Raw genomic sequence first — 11,230 nt, forward strand, 5'->3', positions numbered from 1 at the left:
GCTGAACACTAGGTTAGACGTAATCGACTAATCCACTTTCCCAAAAATGGCTACTCATGTCGCAAAATTTGAAACCTTCATTATTATTGAGTGAGAGAGCAATGCCTGCCATCAAAGTGACATTGGAGTAAAATATACGAAGCCCAATATACCCATCATGACAACCCGTCTGATAAGGGTACACCAGGCACATGCATCAGAACCATGTGTGCGATATGATGATCACATATCAAGATAAACAGTGCATGACCTTGCAGGTGGGGCCCAGTTAGAATCTTCCTCAAATGGAGTTGCCCATCCTGTTCAAAGGTCCCTGAGTAAGGGTTGTTTAAGGATGTTGAACGAAACACCTATGTTTCCAGAGGTGAATTATCCAAACCCCCAAAATTCCTCTCAGCATATGTCTATGATGCTCCCCCACTACTTCTGCTCGTGATCAGAGGTGCACATATCGTCAGCCACTAAGGGACATGCTCAACTGATTAAGGTCAAACAACTGATAAGCAAATCTGTGGTATTGAGCAGAATATTTGCTGTAGTCCCTCTTTTATACCAAGACAAAACAGCGTACATGATTACGCTTCCAGTCAGTTCAGATGAGAAACTATGAGAGCTATTGTCTGGTACTGCATCAGGGCGTAGGTATATCATCATCATCATCATCATCATCATCATCATCATCATCATCATCATCATCATCATCATCATCATTATTATTATTATATGAGATGATCTTCTGAAAAACGACATATTCGTTCTGATCGTTAACATCAGATTTCTTTCAGCATTTACAATATAGATTTTCCGTAACTGTCTGGTATGAGCCTATTCTCTAGCTAGCGCTAGCTAGCTTTGTAAACAGCTTTCTATCTTAGTTTGCTTGTAATATAACTTTTATGGCTTAACACTGTGCTAATTAGTCTATCGCATAAGGAAAATCGAGCTAAGGGAAATAATCAAAATAAGAGAAAAAAAAAAGAACATTGGTGAAAAACATTATGCAAGTATTAATGCACGTAAAATTTGTTCATCAGTATTTCTTGAGGAATTGAAATTTCCTATTTAAAGAACGGAAACAATAGCCTATGTGTAATCATTATAAAATGGCAGATAACTACAAAAATAATGAATAAAATATACTAATTATCATGCTAAAAAGAAATATGGTCGTTGTTAGTGGGGTCTTTGACGACAACGAACTTGTTCGAGCAGTTTGATTTCTCTTGGACTCCTTTTTGTTTTGCGTTGTGGTGATGCCTTATTGTACATGTACGGCAAGCAGTATACAAAATGTAGCATCTGTCTAACTATGTTAATAAATACAATCTTGGTGTTTACTATTTAAATTTGTACAAATATATTGGTAAATGACATTAATTATCGAAAATTGAATGGGCGGCATCCAAGCTTTGTGGTCTTTTGATAGTGACTTTGATGATGATTTTGATAATTACTTTGTTTTTGTAGTACGTTAATAATATATGATGATGGAATATAATGCATATAATATTCTGTTGGATGATATTGAAAATAACATAGTCACCTATCCTATATCCAGTGTTGTTTTGTTCATATATTACATATTGTGTGGATCATTTGTTATAACTAGGTATTTTTATTGCTGTATTTACTGTGTTCATTTTGTTTCTGTGCTGCTATGTAATTTGGTATATTAAATTCTTTGTATTCCTATTGTTCATTAGAATTTCATTTACTCTGTAATAATTCTTTTAATTATTTTTTTGTTTGCAGTGCTTCATTTGTGGAGGAGAATCTAAAGGCTCTTCTGAGTAAAGGATTTTACACATATCTATGTGGACATTCACTAACTCCATGTAAGTAATGTCATTTATTTATAAATCGTGTCAGTATAACTTGTAGAAAATTTGTGCTTGTTTTTCAACCACCGGGTAAACATTATTGCATAGGGTCATCATAGAAAGCTTACCAAATGTATGCACGACCACGCATACGTGGATAAAGGAATGGAACGGTCATTTGTGTCTAGGACAGTATTTTCCTCAAAAAGATTTTCGATATCACTGGACATTCAGTAATTTTGTTTCTTAGAAATTTGCGAGTATTTCGTTGACCTCACCGCAAAGCATTATGCAAGAACATATATTCGATGTGCCCGTTTGTGTTTAATACTTTGGGAAATAGGGTAAGATACCGAAATTTAGAAACAATTTCCACATTGAGAAATTTATCTTATGAAAAAATAGTAATAAACTGAAGAATGTGATCGGAATTGTTTTATAAGTTAGTAATCTACGATTAATAATTACATATATGTGTGTGGTTGTGTATTTTACTTGACTACAACTGCATATCTTCCTGAGATTTGAAGAAATGGGAAGCTAGACGATTCTATTAACAGAGAATCACGTGTTTACTCCAGAAATTTTCAGCATGTCTGTATATTAGCTCATATGTGTATGAGTACTTGTCTGTAGTTTGTGTGCGTGGGGGTGCAATAATTGGCTGACTTTTTAAATAACAAAACCTACAGCTTTGTAAGCTACTAGCAATCTCCCTAGACATTACAATTAATTGGTAAGAGATAAAATATACGATTTGTTTAACGTATTCTGGAAATAAACAAAGCAAAAAGTTGATTCTCGTGTATGTATGTATGTATGTATGTATGTATGTATGTATGTATGTATGTATGTATGTATAAAATTTTATTCATATATATATATATGAAATTTTATATTTACTTTTAGTTTTATTGTAAAAGAAGGGATAGTACACCTGAAGTAATATACGTTGATGGAAGAGAATATCCTGGTAAAATGCGTATAAAATTAAAATCTGCGTTGGTGCAGAAGAGATATTGTTAGATTAGGGCGTGACTTACTTTGTGTAGTTTTATATTTCAAACACTAAGAGTGTAGGTATGATCAGACACAGACACATTTTCCAAAACTGAATTAAGAATTTAGTTTTGATACAAAAAAATAGGTTCTTGGTTCATTCCTACAATATGGGACAGAGGTAATTAAGTGTCTACATTCATATAAATTTATATGACACCAACGTCGCATGGAGTAAGAACGAACAATGTCGCTTTAAAAAGTGAAGGTAACTACTTAACAAAGACACGAAATATATTATTCGAAACGATAGTGGCGAACAGTGATGATGAGAGCTCAAAAATGCATTGGTGAATATATATTTTATTTGTGGATTGACAATACTTTATGCCCAATACCGCATTTGGTGAGACACACACACACACACACATATATATATATATATATATACACACACACACATATATATATATATATATATATATATATATATATTGTTTATTTCTGGGGTTAACAAGGCAACCAAATGTTTCATGTCAAGAGACCTCCACAATTGTTTAACGGTGCTACCTGTAAGTGCTGCAACTCGTCTCCTTTATGTATGAGAAAATCCCTTCGTATGAAACCGTTGGCCGTGTTGTTAACCCGCAAATAAAGTAATATATATGTATCCAAATATGTGTGCCATAATTTCTTGAAAGTTAACACTAGGGCAGAATACTCTCATTTCTTACACCAGTAATATAGTCGCGTGTATAGGACTGCAGTGAGGAAAGGCCAAATACTACGCACAGACATATAGCTTTCATTGTATATTATTGCACTCTACCTAAAAGTAGTGTCGTACATCGTTTCGCTTAACCTCACTTCACATGAGAACGGAACTACCATTGTTTATATTTGCTATGAATGTGTACAAGCATAAACATATATTTTGTGCCTGAGAGTGTGGATGTGTACATACCTATATATGTGTGTGTGCGTATTAATACTGTATATAAACCATAATATATACATTCATATATATAAAGACATGTATGTATTAATAATACACACTCACACACACACATATATATATGCACGTATCTATACGTTTATCTATGCGTATGTGTCTATACTATTGCACATACATATATATTTTTGAGCTATATATGTATATCTATGCGAATATTTGAGTTTGTGTATATAAATATGTCTGTATGTGTACATATATAATATATGTATGTACGTGTGTGTGTATGTTGTGTTTGTCTATATACATTCTTATATACATGCTTGTGTTCATAGATATGGAAATGCGATTTTATGTGTGTGTTTTTCCAGCGCACCTAATACACAGCTGCGCTGTAAATGTCTATTTGACAATGTCTCAATATCAATATCTATAAAGAAATTCCAAAAATGAAAATCAGATTATCAACAATATATATGTTCCATATCTCGTCACTAATCGCATAGTTAAGTAAATTGATACATTGCTATGTACATGAAACATGAAACATTCACCTATTCTACAACATACAGTATCTTATGGTTCACCAGATTCTTTCAAAGATTTACAAAGTGAATCGCATCGAGGTTTTCTTTTCATATGACTATTTATGGTTTTTCTATTCTGGTGCAATACGATAATTGAATTTATTCACTTCATATAAACTTTATAGTAATCCTACTTTGTGAAGTAATACCGTTTCTTCCATACGTAGGTAACACGGATACAAATCACAAATGTTTAGAGAAATAAAAGCCATGAAGTCCTACGCATATTTATATATATATATATATATACATAATATCGAAAGTGAGCACGTGTTGTATTCATTTTCTCAATTATACATATAGAACTCACATATATGTATCATATTTGTTACTTAGGGCACACCTGACAATATAAACTCATTGATTTAGCTAGCTAGGGATATTTGTATATATGTAAGGATATATAAATTTGTATGTATGTTTTTATTTTTTGTAGGTGTGTATATGTTTCATGTGAACATTTGTATATGTAGGTGCACCTGTATATTCGCAAGTGTGCATATATGTTAGTCTATGTATATATTTACATAGTGTTCGTATATAAGTATTTATTTCCATATGCTCATCTGTGTGGATATTACAGCGATTCTTTTAGTCAAATACAAATGCAAGCGTATTTTATGCCATTGATGCAGAGATAAAAGATTAAGGGCATCTCTTAACGGTTCGTTTCACGGTGGTTGATCACTCTTCAGACAAGTCATTCCCAGCAGGTCAGCTGGTAAATAAAGCAGGCTTATGGCGAACTGATTTATTTGCATATTTGCGCATTTGACTGCTCGTCATTAATTAACTTTTTTTATACAAAACACAGCGTAAATCATAATTATTGAAATATATCTAAACTATACAAAGCCTCACTCTGTGGTGAATAATTACAAAAACATCATGTGTATATTATGTGCAGAAAAACAGGGTAGACAATCGTTTGATAGATTGTTACTGGTTAGGGATGAAATCTTGAGGATTATAGAAGTTGTGGAACGGTTCGTCTGTAGACTAACACCCTCACTTTGCTATGCATTAACAGCTTAAAAAGAAAGTATTACCAGTGTTACTTTTACACACAGTAAGGATTTGTAATATTGAAATTTAGTTCAGTTCTGCTGATTTACGCTGTGTTGTTGCATGTTGTTGTTGGCACTCCGTCGCTTACGACGTCGAGAGTTCAAGTTGATCCGATCAACGGAACAGCCTGTTCGTGAAATTAACGTGCAAGTGGCTGAGCACTCCACAGACACGTGTACCCCTAACGTTGTTCTCTGGCATATTCAGCGTGATACAGTGTGATAAGGCTGAACCTTTGAATTACAAGCACAACAGAAACAGTAAGTAAGAGTGAGAGAAAGTTGTGGTGAAAGAGTACAGCAGGGTTCGCCACCATTCCCTGCCAGATCCTCGTGGAGCTTTAGGTGTTTTCGCTCAATAAACACTCACAAAGCCCTGTCTGGGAATTGAAACCGCGATCCTATGACCGCATGTCCGCTTCCCTAACCACTGTACCATTGCGCCTCCACTGTTGTTGCATAACACACACAATCACACATACATTAACCAGAACATGGTTCGTGTTGGATACACTTCAAGAAAGAAATCAGTGCTTTATAATGAGGAATAGATATTGCTTTGACTGTACAGTTTCTCCACTACATCCATGTATTCCTTCAAAGGCATTTGAATATATTCAAAATTCATTGAGAAAATTGTACAGTTGTGTGGCATCACGTAGTTATTATATACTCGCACAAACATACGTACAAATACACATATATAATCGATTTTTATACGTATGCTTGTATGAATATATACTATAAAACATCATAATGTTGTCTAAAATCCACATCTAAATCTGATAAATTTTACTTTGTATATTGAAATCTTAGTCAGTGTAGGAACGGCCATTCCTATGTCGGTAATAAATGCCTTTAGATCTGTTAAAAATGGCTAGAATTTTATCCTCACACTGAGTAATTGAGTCAAATACTCGCAACAAAGATTGTGCTATCCTTAATGTCACTAAGTGTCATGTCGTTTCGTTAAATCGGGTTATGGATTAAGTCTGTCGACCTGCATGAAGAACGAACCGATCCTTACATAGGATTCATACACTTTCCTTCAAATAAATGTCAATAACGAAGTTTTGGTAGATCTGAGGCTACGGTAGAATATTGATATGCTGTGCGATCAGTATGATTTTGATACCCGCGTCTCCAGTTCAAATACATACCTACAGGATGTGTGCCTGTAAATGTCTAATCGGTGAGCTTGTAAAAGCAGCTAAGTTTCTCTCAAACCTCCCCACCACTATCTTAAATATGACAAGGACACGTGATACTGTATTACATCATTGCTTTCTGATGATAGGTCTACTCTATCGGAATTGACATCATGTTAAAAGAAAAATAATTTGTCCAGCAGTATTCTTTAGTTAAGGTATGATGTCACTGTTGGGCGTGAGACTCGTCATGATCGTTAGATTGTTGGTTCGATTCTCGCACCGAGCAGTGTGTTATGTTCTTGTGTGGTCATAACAGGAACTTCTTTGATCATATGTGTTTCTTGATTAGTTTGGTGCGACATATTATCCTTAGAAGTTTAACAACTTAGCCTGTATGCAATTCCTCCATCTTATAAGATTAGCGGCCAAATTGCCCTCAAATGATTCCGAACCGTTAAGGAAACATACATACTGCATGTAAAGCAACATTATGATAATTGGAATTTAAAGCAAACAATAACAGCTGAATCGTTTTCAGGATATATATATATATATACTCAATCATTGTTGATTTGGGGTTAAAACAGCAATTGCTTAAAAAACTGAAGGGTATTGATATGTTCGAAGATATTTCTATCTAGTATTGTAAAGAAAAAATAAAATGTTTCTCGTACATGTGAGATAATAGAAGTCAATGTTTTTATTCATATGTGTAGTTCTCTAGCCTCAAAACAAAAATCAGTTACTAAAATTATTTTAAAATTACATTTAAATAAATCGTGAAGATAAACCAAGTTTATTTGATAAAGACATTCTGAAATTGGGTTAATTTAATTAAAAAGAATGATGAATTAAATAATCTTAATATAGTTAAAAATATTAGTTGAAATCATAAGCTTAATCCATTTTTAGCTTTCTGTCTTTTCAGTTGTATTTATTCATTCATTCATTTATTGGTTAGTCATTCAACACACTGTTTGCCTTTTTCCCCCTTTTTCTTTTTCAACAAATTCTAAATCTAGATTTGAAAAAATGCTTTGGGACATGTAAATAGATATTTTAACTTAATGAGTCGACTAAGTAGTAAAGCTGGTCTTCAAATTTACGTTCAACAGAATCTCGCTCACTTAGTTTATAAACTCTAATTGTTGCAGTTAGAATCCATCTATTGAATACAGTATCTTTTTTCGCAAGTCAAAGATTCCGATATCTGCCCCCTCCATATTCTACGAAGGAAACAATCCTATTTTCTTAATTAGATAATTCATTTCACCAGTTTAAGAGACTATAATTTCATTTGGCTTTAGATTGTCATTTTAGCGTTTTAAATAAACAATTCTTTTCTGAGTACATTTTTTGAAATTTGAATTATTTTTTACACTATTTTTAAATTCGTTTATTTTAGCTAAAATTTCTTCTAAAATTAGTCTTTAGATTTAAAATATTTATTTGTTTATTTCCATCCCCAGAAAAAAATAAAGTAAAAAACGATAGCTCATCTTCATTTCAGCTGTATTCAATTCTTAGTAATTTTCTTTTGTAATTCAACAAAACTGCGTTTATTCGCCTCATTTATAATTTCTTTTATTATGTTTTATTTTCAAGTAGTCAAATAATTTAATGTTTTCTAAAGTTTATTTATATTTCACCCTTGACAGTTTTTGTATTGCCTTAATAATATAAACGAGCCTATAAAATATGTTAAAGAAACAACAAAATGCTCATATAGTGTTTGTTTATTATTTGATTTCATTCATATAAACAATCATTGTTTAGAACGAAGTAAAAGGAACACTGTCCATAGTTATTGTTCAGCTTATAGTTTTGTAGAGCGATGCGTGTAAATGGAGTAGTCGAATAACATTTGCAGAGAACTGTTATTCTAGAGAAGGTTAGGGTAAAACTTTTAGCATACAGCTTTCAATTCAAGATGAAATGAATTAGACAAAGCAGATGTGTCAAGTGTCTCCGGCGGATATTTCACATAACTAGTTAGTTCAAAGGAACAAGGATGTTTTGTAGTAACGGTAGAAGTAACATAAACAGGACGTAACACGGCAGGAGCTTGTTGGTGAGTAACATTTTGTTAAGTAACCAGATACGGCTGTTCTCTGGCACCAAAAATAATATTTGTTCTTTCACTATTATACCTATTTCAATCAATTGGCTGTTAACACGCATGCGCTTTGATTTAATGATTTTACTCCAAAAGTTGTTTAAAGTCTTATTATATCGTTCTCTTTTAAGCGAAGTTTGGAGGGATATATCCCAACATCACTTATCAAGTTATCAAGCGGTGAGAGACAATCACAATATATATGCATGTTGTGTACACACGCACACACACACATCTTCACGGTTTCCATCTTCCAAATTCACTCGCTAAATATCTGTCGGTGTAATAATACAAGACATTTGCCCAACGTACTGAATTGGAAGTGTGAATTGCGAAGTGAACTTCTTAGCTACACAGCAATGCCTGCACATATATCATATTGTCAGGAGAGAAATCTTTCTCCATTACTACATCTTTCAAAATCATTGCATAAATTTACCAGTAGCCTTAGTGTGCGTTTGCATTCTGAAACGCCATCGGTTATATTACAAAATATACTTTTATTAATGGTCAAGTCAAATGCAGAATATCAGTACTTATGGAATCTTTAAGGTCTCATACGGTAACGGGGAAGAAGAGAACCTATTGTTGGAGCAGAAGCCAGTCCAGAATGCTTACAGAGATAGCAGTTTATTAACTATTTTAAGGAGGAGAAGGAGGTGGTGGTGTTAATGTAGTCGATTGATTAGGTCTGTCCCCTCGAAACTGGATGTCTCCTCCGATGTTTTTCCATACAGCTTCCGTCTACTAAATTTCATTGGTAAGCATTTTGTGTAAGCAAACTTATAATAGCAGACTTTCCCAAGTCTGCTGAACTTGCCCGAGGCGCTTAACGATATATTTGAACTCCAAACCATCAAGTTGCAATGAGAACGTCTTAATTGTACAGCGATATCTACGCTTTATCAATTTACAACTGAAGTTCAGTTTTCCTCCCAATTTTACGTAAAATGGAGGACACATTTGGAGAGTATTATGTTTCTCTTCCTTAACCATAGCTTCATTTAACATTTCAGCAAAGAAAACGATTTTTGCTATTCAAAATGTTTACTAAATTCAGTCTGTTTAGGTATACAATTATGTTTTGCTGCCAACTTTCCACTTTCGCCTTAAACATTGTTTTACACAGTCACTGGTGATATTTGTTATTGTTCTTCTTTAACTTGTAAATCAGCTTTCATCGAAACTTTTGTGATTGATTACAACTCTGTTCTTCCTCTTCGTTTAGGACTGTATTAGACTATGTTGTATAATGTTCTCGCCTTCTCAAAAATTGTTGGATATGAATTGAGATTGATTTCAGTGCTATTTCTGTCAGGCCAATTAACCACATCGAGACAGACTCAGTAGTTTGACATCACCTTTAGTGTTTCCATATGTAAAATTAGACTTGTAAACGATTTTATTACCCCAAAGCGTTTTCACTCAGTGTTTATCAATTATCTTAACATCACTGGAATAAATAAGTTAAATATTCAGTTTTGTACAAGCATATTCATTCAATAGTGAAATACAATCGGAATGAAAAAGAACATGTTTTGATCAAATTGCGTTAGCTTGCTACAAAGAAATGCATATAATCTTAATTTTCACTCTGTGTCTCGTAAATATTTTAAGGAAAAAGAAAACGAGTGTTTTTTCTATATTTTGCACTTTTGATTTTCAATAGCAAACAATTATTAATAATATTAATAATGCACTTATTGCTATGCTACATAATTAATTGATTAGAAAATGGTACATATATTTATTAAAAGCTTTTATTAAAAAAAACAGCAAAAAAAGTTTCAGTTTACATTATTTACATATTTGGTTTTCTTACAACTTTCGGGAAATGCATAGAAAGAAAATTAATGGAAAATTGACAATTTTATGTTGTGCTTTCCAATACTAATGGAAGCGACAGACATGGAAAATGTCCGGTATAATCTCAGATCAATGTCCAGTAGCTACTTCTACTTCAGATATATAGATTAAAACATCCTTATGATTTACTATTACATCAATGTGGGGTCGATAATTAGCAAACAAAAATAAATAAAACGAACATAGACATAGGAACTGATCGAAAATTATTTGCTGAGTAGTAAGGAAACATATCCTTGAAAACTGGTAAGATTTCAACTCAGAAAAGTGTTTTTGAGTGGCTTTCTCCCCCGCTGAGACCGGCTAGGTACTTAAATATGCTCTCTAACTGAAGTATTTAGTTGTAAGAAGATTAAATATTTCAAAAGCAGGAAGAAATTGCTGCAGATTAAATCGAAGACCTTGATGCATCGTACTTGCCTTTATCCTGCTGCAAAGGGCATTTTTGTAGATGGAGTACAACGATCAATATTGCGCTATAGCACCAGGAGTCATTGAAATCGATCAATACACTGTTTGAGCTGCAAAATGTAGGATATGGAAACAAAGGTAGAAAGGATAGGAAACATTCTATTTCGTTCTCCAATATTTGAATTGATTTTAATTTAGATTTGCAGGGATGCAAACAAATAGATACGAAAATATTTCTATTAATATATAAATATATATATA

The 11,230-nt window shown here is 33.1% G+C and overlaps 1 protein-coding gene across 3 annotated transcripts in view; it reads left to right on the forward strand.

Annotated features, from left to right (window-relative positions):
- The window catches only part of LOC106868277 (toll-like receptor Tollo), a 292,526-nt gene that overhangs the window by 93,466 nt on the left and 187,830 nt on the right, over nucleotides 1–11,230 (forward strand). For all 3 annotated transcript variants that reach the window (XM_052971139.1, XM_052971148.1, XM_052971145.1), the window contains exon 2: nucleotides 1,753–1,835. The gene's annotated coding sequence lies outside the window, so the exon portion shown is untranslated. The remainder of the gene's footprint in view (nucleotides 1–1,752; nucleotides 1,836–11,230) is intronic.

The sequence above is a fragment of the Octopus bimaculoides genome, chromosome 1 (genome assembly GCF_001194135.2).
Source record: "Octopus bimaculoides isolate UCB-OBI-ISO-001 chromosome 1, ASM119413v2, whole genome shotgun sequence".
NCBI lineage: Eukaryota > Metazoa > Mollusca > Cephalopoda > Octopoda > Octopodidae > Octopus > Octopus bimaculoides.